Source organism: Haliotis rubra, unplaced genomic scaffold (genome assembly GCF_003918875.1).
Source record: "Haliotis rubra isolate DU_JTF1 unplaced genomic scaffold, ASM391887v1 Scf3, whole genome shotgun sequence".
Classification (NCBI taxonomy): domain Eukaryota; kingdom Metazoa; phylum Mollusca; class Gastropoda; order Lepetellida; family Haliotidae; genus Haliotis; species Haliotis rubra.
Genome location: NW_025766968.1, coordinates 7,153,270 through 7,174,332, shown reverse-complemented (window position 1 = coordinate 7,174,332; position 21,063 = coordinate 7,153,270).

Genomic DNA, 21,063 nt, shown 5'->3' with positions numbered 1-21,063 from the left:
GAATGGGTTTAAGAAATGACAAGAAATATTCTCCAAATTATGAAAACACCCCTTGCCTCCTTCTACAATATTACATAACCAGTTCCGCAATACGTTTGCTTAACTGTGCGGAGACACCAATGTTTTAAATGTTCTGTTCTTTCGTAGATTCGTTTGTTTAATTGTTTGTTTACTTGTTTGTTTGTTGGTTAACGCAGAGTCCAACCATATGACGGCAATTGTATATATTCGAGTCAGGACCAGACAATCCATTGATCGTTATCGTGAACAATAAACCACGCCACTGGAGGCCACGCAATTAACAAAGTCACAGAGCATGTCCACCCGAGCCATTTAGGCCTTCTTACGACTAACATAGGTTGCAGGGGGGCTGTTTTAACCAGATATTCCCCGAGAGGGGCACAATAGACGTTATTAATGAGCACATCATAAATCACTTTAAAAAACCATTAACTCTTTTCTTTTCGTTTTTTTATTGGAAACATTATACCTCTATTTTCACGGACTTCACGTAGTCTCGTCATTTATATATCTGATGATAAACATTGAAATAAGGTTATTTGAATGGCCACTGGATCAAATTATGCATTCTTCATCACTTGATCTCACGACTCTAGTCGTAGGGGAATCGCTGTTAGAACATGACCCTTCTTTGCGGTACGTTTATGCAATAAATATTTGATTTGAATGATATTGACAAGAAATATCTGAAAGACATGGCAACTAATCAATGTCAATTTTTTAACGCATGTGGTTCACAGTTCGTGCTGTTGTTGTGTTAGTTGATGCAATTTTAATTCACGGAGCACAGGGAGCTCGGTATTCATCCTGTGTTAGTAAAATGTTCGGCCTCAGAAGGTGTAGCATTCTGAACTCGAGACAAGGGTTCGTGTGAACTGTTTTTATCATAAGAGTAGGGTCTGACAAGTTTCATTCCATCTGAACATCCGTGGGAATTTCATATCAATAAAGTATTATCTATTTGATGATTGTATCATAAAAATATATTTGCAATACAGACGTGGTATAAAATAAGTCCCAAATGAGTTATATAAAAACATAACATTTCTGGAGAGAGAATAAAAACGTTTAGATGTAGATTTTTTTTAAATGTTGTAAGCTAGGTATGTTCTTTGTAACACTTTTATCGACCAGTTATGAATACGTTAAGCGTTATTGTTGCATGTTTACACCATTACCGGCTTGTATCCTTATCAATAAACCAGATAAGATCGGATTACAGACTGCTGTGCCTCCCCATGCTAAAAGCCATACAAAATATCTTCAGAGTGTCAGACGCTCTTTGAACCGCAATAGTCACGCGATGTCAAAGAAATTAATCTCTGTCCGTCGATTACTGAAAAACGGTTTTGTATTTTAATGAGAACTTCATTTGGAGGTAACGATCAATAAAATTGGTAAAAATTAAAGACATTTAGTGAATCATGAACAATGAACAATCGTATGAATACACATCATTATAATGAAAAACATGCAGTCGAAGATTCTGTAACGGGTTTGCCTGGTCCAGATTCGATCATTTACAGAGAACGGTGATGCACCTGGAATATTGCTGACCGAGGCGTTACAGAACAAACAAACGGAAACAAAACAAAACAAAACAAGTAATTATCCTGTCAATTTCATCATCATGTCCATTACAGTCACGCCTTACCACCGTGAGGGGGATCCTACACAACCAACACTACTTGCCAAGAACTACTCCAGACACCTGGATCTACTGAAAACAGGGGCGGCGGGGTAGCCTAGTGGTTAAAGCGTTCGCTCGTCACGCCGAAGACCCGGGTTCGATTCCCCACATAGGTACAAAGTGTGAAGCCCATTTCTGGTGTTCCCCGCCGCGATGTTGCTGCAATATTGCTAAAAGCGGCGTAAAACCATACTCATTCACCACTGAAAATATTGCTAGAACATGGATGTGAGTCTAATTGTCTAATATTACAATTATGTATTTTCCTGTCCAAAATTTACTTAGTGACATTTAACAACAGACATGTATGGTTTACGAGAAAAAACGAAAATTGATTAATTAAAAAGATTATCATTATTGAAACTTTGGTTATTTTTTAGAAGAAAAGAAAACTGGTGCGACTGATTGGTTTGGTTATTGAGAAGAACCCTGATGCAATGGTGTCAAGTTTCGTTATTATTACTGAGAAGAAAAAAGATGCCAATGAGTTTGAGTTTTGTTAAAAATCTAATGTCATTGATTAAAGTTTGGTTATTACTGGAGAGAAAACTGATACTATGATTTGAACTTTGGTTATTGTTGAGAAGAAAATATGCGATTGCTTAAAGTTTGGCCATTGTTAAATTTTCAGGCACCGTTCTGGTATCGAACCATTCTGTTATTGTCGCATTCAGTAAATTCCTCTAATACCAGCACAAATCGGGCAAGATGTGCGTATTTTCATCCTACTCGCCTCTACGTGTAATTTGTTTTGACTGGTTATTGCATCAAGTGTTGATTTTAAACAGAAACGACCAGATTTTCAGGAAGCGCGAGCGCTTGGAATAGGACATAACATTAGCCAGCCATGTGCGTTAGACCTTGCCATTTGAATTTGCTAATCTGTGATATTTGAGAAAACAACGAAAGCCACGGTGAATTACATACAGTTTGGTTGTCTCAAGCGAGAGGAGGTTTTCCAAAACACAATGTAACTAAACAAGCGAGCTCCGGATAGTCTTAAGGTTAGAAAAATAACGCCGATGTTTTTGAAACGTGTTTTTTATAGAGTCACAGTTGCCACTTAGGGTTGACCTTATACGATTGCATGAATGTTTTTGGCGCCGACTGAATAAGTTAAACTTTTTATGCGGTTTAACGTGTATGGTTTAGTCAAAGGTCTGGCCTTTCATGGCATGTTCAAACTGTACCTCTTAAATGCCTAGAGAATTGAAATTATTGCAGGAATGAAGCATAAACTCGAAGTTAACTTGGTGCCGAGTGCCTGGTTTTATTTCCACCTTTTTGAAGGCTGGAGAAATAGACTTTGATGAATGGTCTTTTTTGTTTATATTTAAAAAGATGTCTTTGAATTATTTGCACTTTAATTTATCATGAACATTTGTAAATAGAATTCATGAAAATACGGGTTTCAAAATTAGACTAAAGCTGAGCTTCTGAAACATAATTTTGATAGTAATACAAAACCCATTTAAATTGAAAAGGAGCCCCAGTCAGATGAGAAATCCTGAACCGAACCTGAGGGAATCTAAACTTCCTTTATTTAGAGCTTTATTATTGCAGGGAGGGCCAGGCAGTAGGGAAAATATTGTGGTTCAGGGACTGTGAGACAGACTAGTTTAAAAATATACTCATGCCAATAATGGTTGTCACCCCCTTCAATTTTTTTAATTGGAGAGGGGGTGTGGGGTGGGGTTGTGAGGTGTGTGGGGGTTGGGGTGGGGAGGGGGTGACAACCATTATTGGCATGAGTATAATTATGTCATGCTTTTCGAAGAATATACAATAAAAATCTCCCAAAAATAGTTTTACATCGTACTTTGTCGCACAAAGACGTTTTTCATAAGCATGACCTAACATACATTGTATATATACTGCGTTTAATGAGCAAGACTATCACAAAGACTGAGCGAAGACAAATTGTTGTATGTAAATAATACTAGCTAAATACGTAACTGGAAGCGTGGGTGTACTGTCAGTCATTATAGCGGCGTCCCTTTGATCAGTCCATATCTCATAACTCATAAGAGTAATAATAAACTGTATGTAACAAATTGTGAAAGATGTGTAAATTGTTAAGCAATTATCAATGAGATACGCCTGACCTTGGGTCAAGGGTGACGCCATCTTGTTAAAATGGCCGCCGCGGAAAAGAGGCATTTCGCGGCCTTTGCCTTGATGTTGTGGGGGTGATGAGAGACATCCTCAAATCCGCCTATCGCTGGCGCCAGACAAACACAGCATCATAACACTATTCGTGATGGAGGCTAATATTTTGACTACATATTGCAAAACATCCCTCGTCAAAGTGGCGTCGGGAGGGAGTCTCCGGCGTGATGTGTACGGCATGACTGTTACCTTGGTATCTCCCCTTCTGTCCTCACGTCTGTCACTTGTTTACTTCACACAGTTTACATGTATCCACCATACTGCATCTGTGGTATTTTTGTGATTACTTATTTGATATACATGCCTTTAATTAAAGTTCAATATGGCTTATAGCAAGTCCGTGAAGATCCATGTTTGAATTCGTTTTCAGCACCCCATGTTTTTCGTCCAAAGGGATCGGGTGGTCAGGCTCGCTGACCTGGTCGATGCATGTCATTGTATCTCAGTTTCGTAGATCTATGCTCATGATGTCAGTCACTGGATTGTCTGGTTCAGACTCGATTATTTACAGACCGGAATAGCTGCAATATTGTTTGAGTGTGGCGTTAAACAATAAATAAATAAAGTTAATGCCGATTTGATGCTAACTTTTTATTCATGCCAACGTTGGGATATATGCTGTGAAGAAACGAAGCCGATAAGAACGTGCAAGTACAACATGAATCAAGCTATCCGTTACTCCCTAGCCTACTGTCTATAGTTTGCCCAGAAGAGCATCATTACGTACCTGACTCTCCTTGATCAGTTCATTCTGAAATCTTGACAGCTCGAACACAAGTAAAACATGGAGGCCACTATCATTGGTAAGTACATCACCCAACGAGCTATCCATGGCCAGTACACCAATATCCCTCCTATCCATGGTCAGTGCACTAATAACCCGACTATCCATGGCCAGTACACCAATATCCCCCCTATCCATGGCCAGTGCACTAATAGCCCGACTATATGAGGTCAGTGCACAAATAACCCGACTATATGTGGTCAGTGCACTAATAACCCGACTATCCGTGGTCAGTGCACTAATAACCCGACTCTCCGTGGTCAAGGCACTAATAACCCGACTATCCGTGGTCAGTGCACTAATAACCCGACTATCCATGGTCTGTACAACAATATCCTTACTATCCATGGTCAGTGCACTAATAACCCGACTATCCGTGGTCAGTGCACTAATAACCCGACTATCCGTGGTCAGTGCACTAATAACCCGACTATCCGTGGTCAGTGCACTAATAACCCGACTATCCGTGGTCAGTGCACTAATAACCCGACTATCCGTGGTCAGTGCACTAAAACCCGACCCATCCGTGGTCTGTACAACAATATCCTTACTATCCATCATCAGTACACTAATAACCCGACTCTCCGTGGTCAGTGCACTAATAACCCGACTATCCGTGGTCAGTGCACTAATAACCCGACTATCCGTGGTCAGTGCACTAAAAACCCGACCATCCGTGGTCTGTACAACAATATCCTTACTATCCATCATCAGTACACTAATAACCCGACTTTCCGTGGTCAGTGCACTAATAACCCGACTATATGTGGTCAGTGCACTAATAACCCGACTATCCGTGGTCAGTGCACTAATAACCCGACTATCCGTGGTCAGTGTACTAATAACCCGACTATCCGTGGTTAGTGTACTAATAACCCGACTATCCGTGGTTAGTGTACTAATAACCCGACTATCCGTGGTCAGTGTACTAATAACCCGACTATCCGTGGTCAGTATACTAATAACCCGACTATCCGTGGTCAGTAATGTAATAGCCCGACTATCCGTTGTCTTTGTACTAATAACCCGACTATCCGTGGTCAGTGCACTAAAAACCCGACTATCCATGGTCCGTACAACAATATCCTTACTATCCATGGTCAGTGCACTAATAACCCGACTATCCGTGGTCAGTGCACTAATAACCCGGCTATCCGTGGTCAGTGCACTAATAACCCGACTATATGTGGTCAGTGCACTAATAACCCGACTATCCGTGGTCAGTGCACTAATAACCCGACTATCCGTGGTCAGTGCACTAAAAACCCGACCATCCGTGGTCTGTACAACAATATCCTTACTATCCATCATCAGTACACTAATAACCCGACTATCCGTGGTCAGTGCACTAATAACCCGACTATCCGTGGTCAGTGCACTAATAACCCGACTATCCGTGGTCAGTGCACTAAAAACCCGACTATCCGTGGTCAGTGCACTAATAACCCGACTATCCGTGGTCAGTGCACTAAAAACCCGACCATCCGTGGTCTGTACAACAATATCCTTACTATCCATCATCAGTACACTAATAACCCGACTCTCCGTGGTCAGTGCACTAATAACCCGACTATCCGTGGTCAGTGCACTAATAACCCGACTATCCGTGGTCAGTGCACTAAAAACCCGACCATCCGTGGTCTGTACAACAATATCCTTACTATCCATCATCAGTACACTAATAACCCGACTTTCCGTGGTCAGTGCACTAATAACCCGACTATATGTGGTCAGTGCACTAATAACCCGACTATCCGTGGTCAGTGCACTAATAACCCGACTATCCGTGGTCAGTGTACTAATAACCCGACTATCCGTGGTCAGTGTACTAATAACCCGACTATCCGTGGTCAGTGTACTAATAACCCGACTATCCGTGGTCTGTGTACTAATAACCCGACTATCCGTGGTCAGTAATTTAATAGCCCGACTATCCGTTGTCTTTGTACTAATAACCAGACTATCCGTTGTCTGTACAATTATGTCTTTACTATTCATGGCTAGTACAGTAATAACCCGACTATCCGTGGTTAGTATACCAGTCATAGGAAGCATATGTCCATGCTCCGAAACTAATGAAGAATTTCTCATAATGGGTAAGTGATAGCGTCCTTATATCTTCGAACTCAATCAATCATTTGGTGATGGTATGACCTTCAGGTATTGTATTGAACCTATAATAAAATATAATCTATTACCTGGGGCTGTCAATGATATCCAGTCGCTTCTCAGATTGCGAATTAAAGACTGGTTTTGCTAGTTACTTCAGGAATTCATACTCGAGTAGCTGAACTGTTTTTGTATTCGTCAAGTCTAATCAGGATGAAATTACCACCTCGATGAAATTGACAGTGTCGTTAGCAGTGATATGCAGAAGAGACGGCTGACAAAGCATCAGGCATCCAAGCAATGTACAAGCCGTGTAGGATGACACTGACCTTACCAAGGTAACAGGAAACAGACCCCCTTTGTCAGTCTGCACTTAAGTCGAAACTGAACAGATCAACTTTTAAAATGTAAGAAACAAATGAAAATAAAGGATAACAATTACAGAATTGTTCCTCATTCCTGAAAGGTACTTGGAATTGTCGTCACATCGTATTACATTACGGTATCGTGTTACGGTTCCACATCATGTTACGGTGCAACATCGTGTTACAGTATCATATCGTGTTACGTAAAAAATCGTGTTAAGGTACAGCATCGTGTTAAGGTACTACATCGTATGACAGTATCACATCGTGTTAAGGTACAACATCGTGTGACAGTATCACATCGTGTAAAGGTACAACATCCTGTTAAGGTACAACATCGTGTGACAGCATCACATCGTGTAAAGGTACAACATTCTGTTAAGGTACAACATTGTGTGACAGTATCACATCGTGTTAAGGTACAACATCCTGTTAAGGTACAACATCGTGTGACAGTATCACATCGTGTTAAGGTACAACATCCTGTTAAGGTACAACATCGTGTGACAGTATCACATCGTGTAAAGGTACAACATCCTGTTAAGGTACAACATCCTGTTAAGGTACAACATCGTGTGACAGTATCACATCGTCCTGTTAAGGTACAACATCCATCGTGTTAAGGTACAACATCCTGTTAAGGTACAACATCGTGTGACAGTATCACATCGTGTTAAGGTACAACATCCTGTTACAGTATCACATCGTGTGACGGTATCATATCGTGTAAGGTACAACATCCTGTTAAGTACAACATCGTGTGACAATCATCGTGTAAAGATTGTACAACATCACATGTTTAAGGTACAACATCGTGTGACAGTATCACATCGTGTTAAACATCCTGTACAACATCCTGTTAAGGTACAACATTGTTAAGTGACAGTATCACATCGTGTTAAGGTACAACATCCTGTTAAGGTACAACATCGTGTGACAGTATCGGATCATGTTAAGGTACAACATCCTGTTAAGGTACAACATCGTGTTACAGTATCATATCGTGTTAAGGTACAACATCCTGTTAAGGTACAACATCGTGTTAAGGTATCATATCGTGTGACAGTATCACAATCGTGTTAAGGTACAACATTGTGTGACAGTATCACATCGTGTTAAGGTACAACATCCTGTGACAGTATCACATCGTGTTAAGGTACAACATCGTGTTAAGGTACAACATCCTGTTAAGGTACAACATCGTGTTAAAGTATCATATCGTGTTGCGTTACAACATCCTGTTAAGGTACAACATCGTGTGACAGTATCACATCGTGTTAAGGTACAATATCGTGTGACAGTATCACATCGTGTTAAGGTACAACATCGTGTTAAAGTATCATATCGTGCTATGATACATCATACGTCACAGTGCAACACCATGTTACAGAGAAACGTCATTTGTTAAAGTTGGTCGGTTCGTTTGTTGTTTCACGCCACACTCAGTAATATCCCAGCTATATGGCGGCGATCTGTAAATAAGACAACCCAACAGCATGAGCATCGATGTACACAATTGGGAACCGATGACATGTGTCAACCAAGTCAGCGAGCTTGACCACCCGATCCTGTTAGTTGCCTCTTACGACAAGCATGGGCTACTGAAGACCCATTCTAACCGGGATCTTCACGGGTCCATTTGTTGAAGAACAACAGTAAGTATCTGTGTTGTGTAAGAACGCTCTCAGCAGTATTCTAGCTATGTGGCTGCTACCTGTATGCAAGCTAATCGAGGCAACACAAACTAGTGATTAACATCATGAGCATCGATATGCGCAATCGGAATACCAATATATACCTCAGTCAGGTCAGCAAGCCTGACCACCCGATCCCGCAGATCTCCATTTTTTTAAGGAACGCAAGTTTTGCTAAAGACCAATTCTGTCCCCGGATCTTCAAGGGGAAAATCCTGTGTTACAGAACATGGTACAATACGGAGTACAGTACAGCATCACGTATTACAGAAAAATCACGTGTTGCAGTACATCAGGTGTTACAGTATAGCACCTTGTATTACAGTAATTAGGTGTTGCAGCACAAAGCAATATGTTGCAGTATGGCATCACGTATTACAGTAAAACACAATATGTTACAGATTAGCATCACGTGTTACAGTACAACGCCATATGTTACAGTATAGCACCACGTGTTATAGTACAGCACCACGTGTTATAGTACAGCACCACGTGTTACAGTATAGCACCACGTGTTATAGTACAGCACCACGTGTTACAGTATAGCACCACGTGTTATAGTACAGCACCACGTGTTACAGTATAGCACCACGTGTTATAGTACAGCACCACGTGTTACAGTATAGCACCACGTGTTACAGAACTGCATCAGCACCACGTGTTACAGTACAATACCACGTTTATAGTACAGCACCACGTGTTACAGTACAGCACCACGTGTTACAGTATAGCACCACGTGTTATAGTACAGCACCACGTGTTACAGTATAGCACCACGTGTTACAGTATAGCACCACGTGTTATAGTACACCACCACGTGTTACAGTATAGCACCACGTGTTATAGTACAGCACCACGTGTTACAGTATAGCACCACGTGTTACAGAACTGCATCATGTGTCACAGTACAGCACCACGTGTTACAGTATAGCACCACGTGTTATAGTACAGCACCACGTGTTACAGTATAGCACCACGTGTTACAGTATAGCACCACGTGTTATAGTACAGCACCACGTGTTACAGTATAGCACCACGTGTTATAGTACAGCACCACATGCTACAGTATAGCACCACGTGTTATAGTACAGCACCACGTGTTACAGTATAGCACCACGTGTTACAGAACTGCATCATGTGTCACAATACAACGCAGTATGTTACAGTTTAGCATCACGTGTTACAGAACAGCACATTATCCCACGTATCTGTACAACATTAAACACCATTTCAACCTGAAATACTAGTCCTGATTCATCCATGTCAGTTTCCCACCCTGGAAGGTATTTAAAGTACACCAGCAGACACAATCTTGATTCTGTGATCACCGTAAGGGTGGGTCAAGTAGGTTTCCCTGACATGTAATCTGTTCGATATCTGCTAATAAAATACGCTTAAATCCAACAAACAGAATTAATTCCCAACTCGAGTATTACCACAATAAATGCACCCACTTACATAATCAGAAACACGTAATGCAAACACATGAGGAACTGGGTCAACATGTTCAGTCTATCTTCCTGCACGATACATTAATGTATGAACTCCGTATACAGACGATTCTTGTTGATAACAGCTCTGCGCCGTATACCAAGGTATCAACACGTGTTTTTACGCGGCCCGGTTGCCCAGCGCCTCTTGAGCACAGACCCAGTTTATTCTATAAGAAGTCACAAGTTGACTCGGAGCGAAGACCGAAGCTTAGGCGACATAAGATTGCTTTTGAACCCGTGTGCTTCGTAAGAACATAGCTAATATGTCGACTGCGGGACAGACCCTGACTGATCTACCCGAGAAGGCAGGTGATCCTGCAGGTCGAAGTGACAGCATGTTCACAGGAACACCATAGTCAGTGTGGAATTTAGAGATTTAATGTGCAACTCTTGCCCTCGTAAGGAGGCACGGGACCACTGAGGACAACCCCGGTCTCATATATAAAAGAAGACGTCAAAATGCATTTCAGGAGCGCAAGAGATCAAAGGAAACAACAAGAAACTGTAGAGTCTCTTCCCGACTGGGGGCTTTGTCCTCAGCTGATTGCACGCCAGATTCCAGGTTCGAGTCCGCTCACTTCCCCAACTGTAATCATAAGATTGTTCGAACATACTTCCTTTAAACCGTACAGGGAGTGAAGGGTTGCGCTAATCTGGCCATTAAACACAGGAGATGTTCTGAAGGTTTCCAAGACACACCCGACATCTAATTTCTGACAAATGGCGGCTACAAAGCCCTCCGGTCCTCGTAATAGCTGCGCCATAAGAATTACACAATGCAATAAGACGTCTTGCTGGTTACTTTATCTGTCTCCGACCCGAAGCACAGTGAAAGAAGATACCATGCCATTCTGGCTCAACTGACTGTGTAATCCCCCTATTGTTTGCGAGGTTGTAATCGCTCTAATCCTCGTCTCAGCGTGGTCCCATAAGTGTAAGGTTTTTTCCGGTTTTAGTTTTAAGACGGGTAGGAAATTGTATGTTGGACGTAAAGCTCAATAAATCAAAGTGTTGAATTTAAGATTTCTGTCCCAATTGCTGTGTCAGGGAACTCAATCCAAGTACACCAACCAGTTCTGACTTCATGACATCTCATCGGACAAACATTGTTTTGTAAAACCTGTCAATAAAACAGAAATGAGATAACAGACAAGAATGAAACAACAGTACGTTCAGTCAGTACATATACTCTGGATCACGCAACATTGGGGATGGTATACGTGATTGATATAGAAGTATATGCATCAGTTTGAAATCTGAAACAGGTTTGCTCCTTAAAGTAATTAACCTAACGAGATGTAAAGATAAGGGTGAGTGAGGGAGTATGGTTTAACGCCGCCTTTAGCAATAATCTAACAATATCACGGCGGGGGACACCAGAAATGGGTTTCACACATTGTCACCATTTGGGGAATCGAACCCGGGTCTTCGGCGTGACGAACGAACGCTTTAACCACTGGGCTACCCCACCGTACCCCGTACAGATAAGGAACGTATTCGCAACGGACCCACCTTCCGCATAGCAATATTGTTATAATATTTTCAGTTAAAGTTATTGACTTGTACGCCACACATGTTACACCCGATGCAACAATGGCATGTTACCGTGCTAAAACGGATAGCTATTGGTCTAGGTTCGAATCCCAGGCTCACTAATGATGTTTCTGGGTTTGTCAGCACAGTAGCCATGCTCGTGGATTTACCAAGTGAGTGAGTTCAGTTTTACGCCGCACTCTGCAGTAGTCCAACTGTATGGCGACGGTCTGTAAATAATCGAGTCTGGAACAGACAATCTGGTGATCAACATCATGAGCATCGATCTACGCAATTGGGATACGATGACATGTGTCAACCAAGTCAGCGAGTCTGACCACCCGAACCCGTTAGTCGCCTCTTACGACAAGCATGGGTTGCTGAAGATCAATTCTAACCCGACGGGTTGGATTTACCAAAGGTGTAAGCACCAAAGCCAAGCATCACCTCGTGTGATTTAGCTGAAATCGTTTCCACCTGGCTTTAACAGTTTAGATACACTGCCTGAAACTGTTATTGTTGATAGTGGTTGCACATTATTGCAATTATTTAAAAGCATTCGTAGTTTAATCCAACCAACTAGCATTGACATCCCCTCTACCATGACAAAATGTAACACGAACGGTTGTGCGTTAGCTATAATACGTGATCTGGCATCGAGTTAGTCTCATGTTGTGTGTAGGCTGCTGATTTGTATTCAGAGGTCACTGATCATTGCACTTAAGTTGAACTTAACTAAAGTGCCTGACTATATATAAAACCATCAAAGTACATGTATTTGCATGGATTCAGCCCATTCAGATCATGTAGCACAGCAGATTTGAAGGCAGAAACTCAAATGTCCTTCAAAATTCTGCTCAACAGAGTCTACAGGCTCTCGGTCCACAAAGCGTTCGTAGCATTACGACCTGTCGTAACTTTACAGTTTATCATTGGCTTACGAATGACATACTGCTACGAACGTTTTGTGGATAGAGCCCCTGTTCCTCAACCTTGTTCAAACCTGATACTATAAACGCATTTTGCGTTCTTTAGACGAAATACACACCTCTTGAAAATATTATCAGATTTCTGTCCAATATGGATACCGGATCTTGGCATTTCATAACCTGTAAGGTAATAATATCAGTGTTTCGAAATACTAACCGTTCTGGCTTCAGAAATAATGACTTTCTCTTATTCATTTCGCAGTGATGAGACTACTTGAATAAGGTAATATTATTGCCATTTGAAACCTCTGAATTACAATGAAGAATTGAATCTAACCAAACCAGATTATATCAGTGTCAACATGCAATAGAGGAATGTGGAACACAGCTGTATTCACATTCTTAGATAGTCAATATATAGCAATCAAACCCGGACCTTCGGCGTGACGAGTGATTGGTTTATCCGCAAGATTACCAAACTCCCTTGATAATATTTAAGGTCGCATGGTGAGAATATACCGTTAAACGTTCAATTTGAATGTATTTAAGGCGTTATGACTTGATCCTTGTGTTCCATGGCCCCTGTTCTTGAAGCGATGTGACGACAGTGGAAGTCTACGTAACAGTAAAGCCTTACTAACACCTTAAAGCTATGATCGCTTTGTGAAAAGGACCCTTGATGTCGTAGGTCTGAGTATATTTAACACATGTGTATATACATTAAACACCAACCTCCAGACATCTTCAAATAATTCCCGATTAGCATCATATTTTACTTATAATGATCCAGAGGATCACATCAACACCGCAGCCTATCAAGTGACATATCAATAAACGAATCTGTATGACTCGAGACCAAAAGTAATCTCCAACCTTCCATCTTGAAAATGTACCCTTTGTAGATAATCTGTAAATATGGAAGCTCGTCTGATGTAAGAAGATAAAAGGCAGATAGGACGGTGATTGGCTCCCGGTTGCAAAGAAGCGAGACGTTTAATCCATAACTGTTAATATCAGTTACAAATATTTACTGAGATATGCTCGCATTTCATACAGAGATTTAACGCTTGTGAATATGGTTTCTCGTGTCGCCCTTCTGTTCAGCGTAGCACTCGAAACCAAGACCCGGGGGACAGAATGAAACTGTTGCCTGACCTGGTGGTAAAGATTAGCTTCAGAGTACAACCTTGTTGGGCCGCAAAGGTCACTAGGCATGGCATGGAATGTTTTCACGACAGTGATCTTAGATCTTGGTTTTCAGACATGAAGTGAGAGAGCAGCGAAAGAGGATCCGTTTGGTTCACAGAGTCCGTGTTGACTGTACATAATAACTGTTTAGATGGGAGTGTTGCGTTCCGTGGGCGGAAAGGTGGGTGAGTGAGTGAGTTGGGTTCGCCGCTGTTTCGTGAAGTGGTTTTGTTGGAAGAATAAAAGCAGATACATTTTGTTTGTTGAAGTACTGTTTGTGTGTTTGTCCGATCTCGATGGTCGCTTGTTACAAGCATGGGTTGTTGAAGACCATTTCTAACCTGGATCTTCACAGATCACCATAACGGTAAAATACTGAGTATTTACTGTTACAGAATATCAAGTAATGGACATCACAGGACAATGAGTATTTGTCATCACAGGAGAAAAAATACAAATAATTATCGTCATAGTACAATACTGAGTAAGAGGCGGTGGAGTAGCCTAATGGTTAAAGCGTTCGCTGGTCACGCTGAAGACCCGGGTTCGATTCCCCACATGGGTACTATGTGTGAATCCCATTTCTGGTGTCCACCGCCGTGATATTGCTGTAATATTGCTAAAACAGGCGTAAAACTATACTCACTCACTCAATACTGAGTAATTACAATCACAGGACAATACTGATTCTAAAAGGGGATATCCATGGGTAAAAAAGCAGAGTTGCTGGTCTTGGACGAGTAGTGCTGACAAAGGAAGGATCGCAGTTCGAATCGGGATGATCACAAAATCCCGGCACATATAAGGGACGTAACTCTATACAGTGATTAGCATCGCCTGAGATGTAAGACCTTACAAATAGAGCAGCATCTCAATAACTTAAGTTTTGTGTCCACAGATAAATACATGAACCTATTGATGCTTTAATCAGTTTTAAGTCACGTTATTGCTGTGTGTGATGCTAAGAGTGGATAGGTGATCCGGTTAATTTGTATTTGTAACGATTGTGTGAGTGAGTATGGTTTTACGCCGCTTTTAGCAATATTCCAGCAATATCACGGCGGGGGACACCAGACTTTGGCTTCACATATTATACCCATGTGGGAAATCGAATCTAGGTCTTCGGTGTGACGAGCCAACGCTTTAACCACGAGGCTACCCCACCGCCCCTATTTGTAACGAAAGCTCATATCAGTCATTGGATTTTGTGGTCCAGACTTCATCATTTACAGACGCCGTCACACAGTTTAACTGTGAAGCGTTAAGCAACAAACAAACCTCCCACCAGTGTAATATTCAACGATAGAGACACCATTCACACACACGTGAAAGAGGCTTGCGAAAGTAAGATATTTGAATCTTCCCACCGAGACGTGCTGGTGGTGAAATAGACAGAAGAGAATTAAATACTGTTCACATTACTGTTAATAATTTAAAAATGAGATGGCAAAAACTATTCTATAAGATTCTACGATCAAAGAAAGACTAGTTTGTTCATCATACGAATTGATCCAAGTACACGTATAGCCAATAAACTAGTTTCTGTTGACAAGTGTTTACTTTGGGGTATGCATTAAGTGCCAGCACGTTCTGCATAAACACGCTATCTTTATGCATGCACGTAATACATTACGCTCTACTTTAGGTAACTCTGCATAATCAAATACTTAAGATATATCACAACAACTTTTCCACCATAGTTCCTATTAATTTCATCATTCATCCGCCGCTGAGAACGCCGGGCGGAAAACGTGTTAAGCGAGGGGGACTTAGCACTTCTCCCTGTCTGACCAGCCTAATTCTTAATTTTAATCCCACAGCCATTTGCCTTCCTCTAAGGAGGGATTTAAAAGAAAGGGGTTAGCAACCTATGTCATTTCTGGAGAGAGAAATGTGAAAATTTGAATATGGGGATTAATATTCTTTGTAATATTACCAATAATAGCACTGGCATATCCGCCACGACGGACAGCTGGGCTTAACCCATTACCGTATGACGGCCACAGATGTTCTGGAAAAATACCCTCATTTTTACGGATTAATCAATTTGTCTCAAGTCTTTAGAAGAGATAAGTGAATTAGGGAGGACAGGGCACCGAGAAGTATGCCGTTCTTATGTACCAGCTTAAAGTTCAATGTGAACAATCAGCGTATATCGCAAACTCCGGGCGTAAAATTCAAATGTTCTATAACAGTGAGTGAGTGAGTGAGTGAGTGAGTGAGTGAGTGAGTGAGTGAGTGAGTGAGTGAGTGAGTGAGTGAGTGAGTGAGTGAGTGAGTGAGTGCGTGAGTGAGTGAGCGAGCGAGTTTTCATCGCAAACTTTTCTCCTGAAATACAGTGAATGGGTTCCATGCTTTTCGCAAAATAACCTGGGAGCACCAGATATCGTTTTCACACATTGCACTCAGGGAACAAGCGAACGCTTAAATTTTAACCGCTAGGCTATCACACCTGAAAACCATTTATGCATTTAAAATAAACAGAGCAAAGGCAAGCCTGTCAATTAATAAATTTATTTTAAAATATTGAATACAAAATACAACCGAATTCCTCGTGCAAACACAATGTACATCAATGATTTGAAATCGAGGGGTTGTCACAGTACACATATATCAACATTTTCAAATAGTAACAAGTCAAATACCGACACCACACGTTGAACATACGGCATCTTACACGGCATGTTATCATTCAACTGCATTTTCACCACATAAATCAAAATCTAAGACAAACTACTACATGTACTCTCACTTCTCCGTAGATGTAGCAGAAGCAAAAGATCCCACATTAAGATTTACAGATTACAAACTCCCATTCTAAGAGCTATCGACAAATGTAAAATCGTTTGCTCCTGGGGTTTTTGGTTGCAATCAAATTCCTGTTAAGTTATATGGAGCGTTAACACAGTGTAGAAAGAAGATAGTCCTTTGCAAGAAACATGCCGAAATTTTACTCTTCGCGCGCCTGAAGTGACACGAGTAATTTAATATGTTGAAATGAACAGATCGGGTGCAAAGAAAACAAATAAAACATATAATAAGTTGACAGGGGAAATACACTTTGTCCTATTCAAAACGTCTTTGCTGGGCAACTGATACTACCATTTTTGTTGGAATGATGGCGATGGCCTGTGTTGTACGTTAGTGTGACGCCTACTGGAAAGACGTGCGCTAATAGATATCGCAGTACGGTTAAAAACAATGGCTCAGTTGACTACAATGGTTTTACAATTGCAAACATGTTTCTCTTCCAGTTAGAGGCTGAACACCATCTTAACGAATTTTCAAGCTGTCAGCTTTGTAGTGGTGGTAACAAAAGCATACGCGTATGACATGATGGTTAAAGGCATAACGTCATAAAGGATCCTGATAACACGAACACTTGCCATATCGAAGAGTGAGTAAGTTGAGTTTTACGCCGCTTTTAGCAATACTCCAGCAATTTCACGGCGGGGGACACCAGAAATGGGCTTCAGACATTGTACCCATGTGGGGAATCGAACCCGGGCCTTCGGCGTGACGAGCGAACGCTTTAACCACTAGGCTACCCCACTGCCCCTATGTCGAAGGAATCTACCCCAATGAAAGTTTCCTTTGTAAAATATAGTAAAAGGTCGGTTGAGGTCATAGGGGAGAGAACTGATTGCTGTTATCGAAATTGTGGTAGTTATAAAAAAACCCAGTAAATTAATGTAGCTTTGTAATAAAATAATAAGAGCATTCCTGATAATTCTATTATATTTAATAAACAAAAGTTTCATCATGATGAGAATGTTCTTGACTTAAAAGTTGCCCAAAGTAATAGAATCCGCAAACAGCATAATATCCGCGGGTATGGTGAACATTCAGTACGTGGATCACGCGTTATAAAATTATTTCTTTGATTTAAAACTTATCAAATAAGATGAAAGCTGATACTAAAAATGAAATTTCTAACGCAAAATGTTTCATGTTCTGAACGTTTCATAATTCAAATTACCCACAGAAAAAAAACAAGTTACGACCGGCGATAAGGTCACAAGTACATTCAAAACAAACTCAAAATATATCACTTTCAGAACCTTGAAACGAGGAAAGACGGCCAACGTGTACTGGATCGTTCGGATATATACAACACCTCTGTCAGACACGTGAACTAATAAGTGATATTTATATTAAGTTGGTTTGAACACTAATTGTGAAGTTGAGTTGAATCAGGTGTTAGTATATCTTACAGCTAGCATCCCCCTCATGTAAACAGTCCCACGGGCATCAAAGATGAAGGTAAGTCTCCCAGCTTTGGATCCGTGATGCAAATCTGCAACTGCTCGTTACCAACACCCGCAATATCAGAAGCTCCCAAGTAGGTAAGCATCTTTGCTGCACTCAAAGAACCGCAGCGCACGTCTAGGTCATATCCTGCTGCAAAAAACATAGTCCCAGCTTGAAATATATTCTAAACTTTGATGATGGTAGAGTCTTTTGATGGGTGATTTTGACGCAAATGAGGTGAAAACTTGTCTCGAATTATCCCGCTACTTGTGATCTGCAATATTTCGTTGAAGGTCTATTTTGGAATTGATTTCATAAGCAGATCCCCTATCAGGTAAGCGGCCGTAGTTATACCAGAACAGCTACCTAGAGGGATGGTTCTGAGGGCACGTTCTGTGTACGGTTCCGCGAATTTAAACGGTTCTGGTTCGCTGAGAAACTAAACAGCCCTTTACGTGATACTGACGAAAAGATGTTACAGGTTAATGCTTGCTGTTGATTATAGCAGATCCTAAGAGCGTCATGAACATAAAAAATCATCCCCGAACGTGCCTATCCCTTTAACAGTTCCCATGTTTCATAAAAAAATATGATTTGTAAAATGAAAACAAAACCTTCGAGGGAATAAATAAAAAGTCGATTTTTAATAAATGAACTTGTTACACTTAGAAACTTATGCTTGATTATTGATAAGAATTTGGTCCAATTACTTCTGTTTCGGTTTGTTTTGTCACTTATATGTAAATAATACATTCCCCATCCTGAAACAATCAGCCGCTCATCAGATCATAACAGTAATATGGTTCCAACTGAGTCTTATGATCGAGATCTCAATTTAAAATGGCCCCGTACGTTGGAAGCAAGTGTTGTGCGAACCTTGACACCACTGTTTAGAATAAAACACGTGTAACTTTACATGTAAGTCTAACCGACTTTCAAACAATGATAATGGTTTCTACAAGTCTTAATGTCATCGACATCCTTCCTATCCAACGACCATAGACAAATATACTTTCTTTCCTTTCAAAACGGATAAAGAGATGCTGGCAACATGATGGTTCCATGGCCGTTGTTGAATGCAAGACTGTGTATTTGCTAAAGCACATATTGTTTTTACAGCCCTCGCCATATGCACTTTCCAGAGGGCTAATGACTTTACCATATGCATGTAAAGGCACACTTGTCCCGCGTAAAAACTTCGCTCAAGTGATCTTTTTCCTTGACATAAGCGGCTGTACCGTGTACAGTGTTGATACCGCTGATACAGTAAATTTGGGATCTTTTAAGTTATTTAACTTAAGGTGCCACATATTTTAAAGACATTTTATCATCCACGTTTGATTCGTGAAATATTTGCCAGTATTGAAATGACACACAATATTATAGTTGTACATTGGCGTTTTCAAACCGTCCGACGAACTATACCAAATAAAACCGTATTCTTGAGCATGTTTCAAGCTCGTTAAAACTTTTTAAAAAGCTTATTTTTCAGTTATTTATTTTCATTATTTACCTTTTGTCGTCACAACTTTCAATTTCCTGACAGAATATTGCGGTTTACATAGGAAGACGTCATCAACATGCATACACAGAGACAGTTTTCAGGAAAATTTATAACACGTTCATGCTTAACTCGTAAACAACAAATGTGATGGCTTCGACCGTGAATAAAGTAATCATTCCCTTTTTCAAATTAATGGAAATTTTCAGGTTTTCGACATAAAAGCACTTGACTGGTTTAACACCACGCGACAAAGTAATATCAAAAACCACAATATCAAAGGGCATTAAAAAAGCGACCAAACACGGGAACAATAATCTAGTTTTATACAACTTTAAGTAGATTGGCAGCCAAATGAAAAATGGCATTAAGGAAACGCATGTACCCCGGAGTTGTCAGTGGGTTCCCACGCCTCGCCAGTTCGGTACTGAGAGATCCAAGAACCACGACAGCCGTTTGCGCAATTCATAAGCAGCGAGTACGAAAACCAAAATGCCCATCTGGTGCATCGTTGCTCTACCAGCTGTAGATGGGCGCGTTGGATTTGCATATCCGAAACTTCGGGCTGCATTTGTGAAATTCTTATTTGGAGTGACGTGAGACAGTAGACGTCACACTGTAACGTCACGTTGACGTAATTACGTCTTGCGTCGCTCCGGGTTTGTTACGATGTATATGGAAATGGGGTGTTTAGGCCATGTCGTAATGTTGATAGGAAATGACATCCGGATTTGCTGATTCACCATATTGCAACGTTTCATCAGGTGACGTCATGAATTCATCAGGAACCGAAACGCATCCTGTTTTGATATTCTGGTAAATGAGGCTGAAAGCAATTACCATAGAAAAGATTATGTCTGGGGCACTAGCGAGATTTTTTTTAAACGATCATAGTTGGAAGAAACTGTGAAACTGTATGATATGACATTGCCCTCTCCATAGCTTTTAAATGTGCGTTTCATGTCCGTCGATCCTCTTTGCAGGCATTTTATTAACAGGCTCAAACCCTTCACAATTTACGTACAAAAATTCCTTGGTCTGCCACTTTCTTTTGAAATATAAAAGCAGCTTTCTCGTTAGGAAATGAGATAAATGAACAAAATTGACCATTTTAACTACAAATCCTACAATTAGGTTGCAAGGCACAATATAAGGATGAAAGCAGTTAACAGTTATTAATCATTAACCGTATGACTTCATCATCTTTTACAGTTATTCGCATGTCTGTGGTCTCTCTCTGATGAAGAGAGCGGAGCATCCCGAGTCCACTGCAACAGCCGCAACAATGAAGTACCGAGTCATTTATGGCCGCTTCGTCATCTTTCTCCCATCTCTC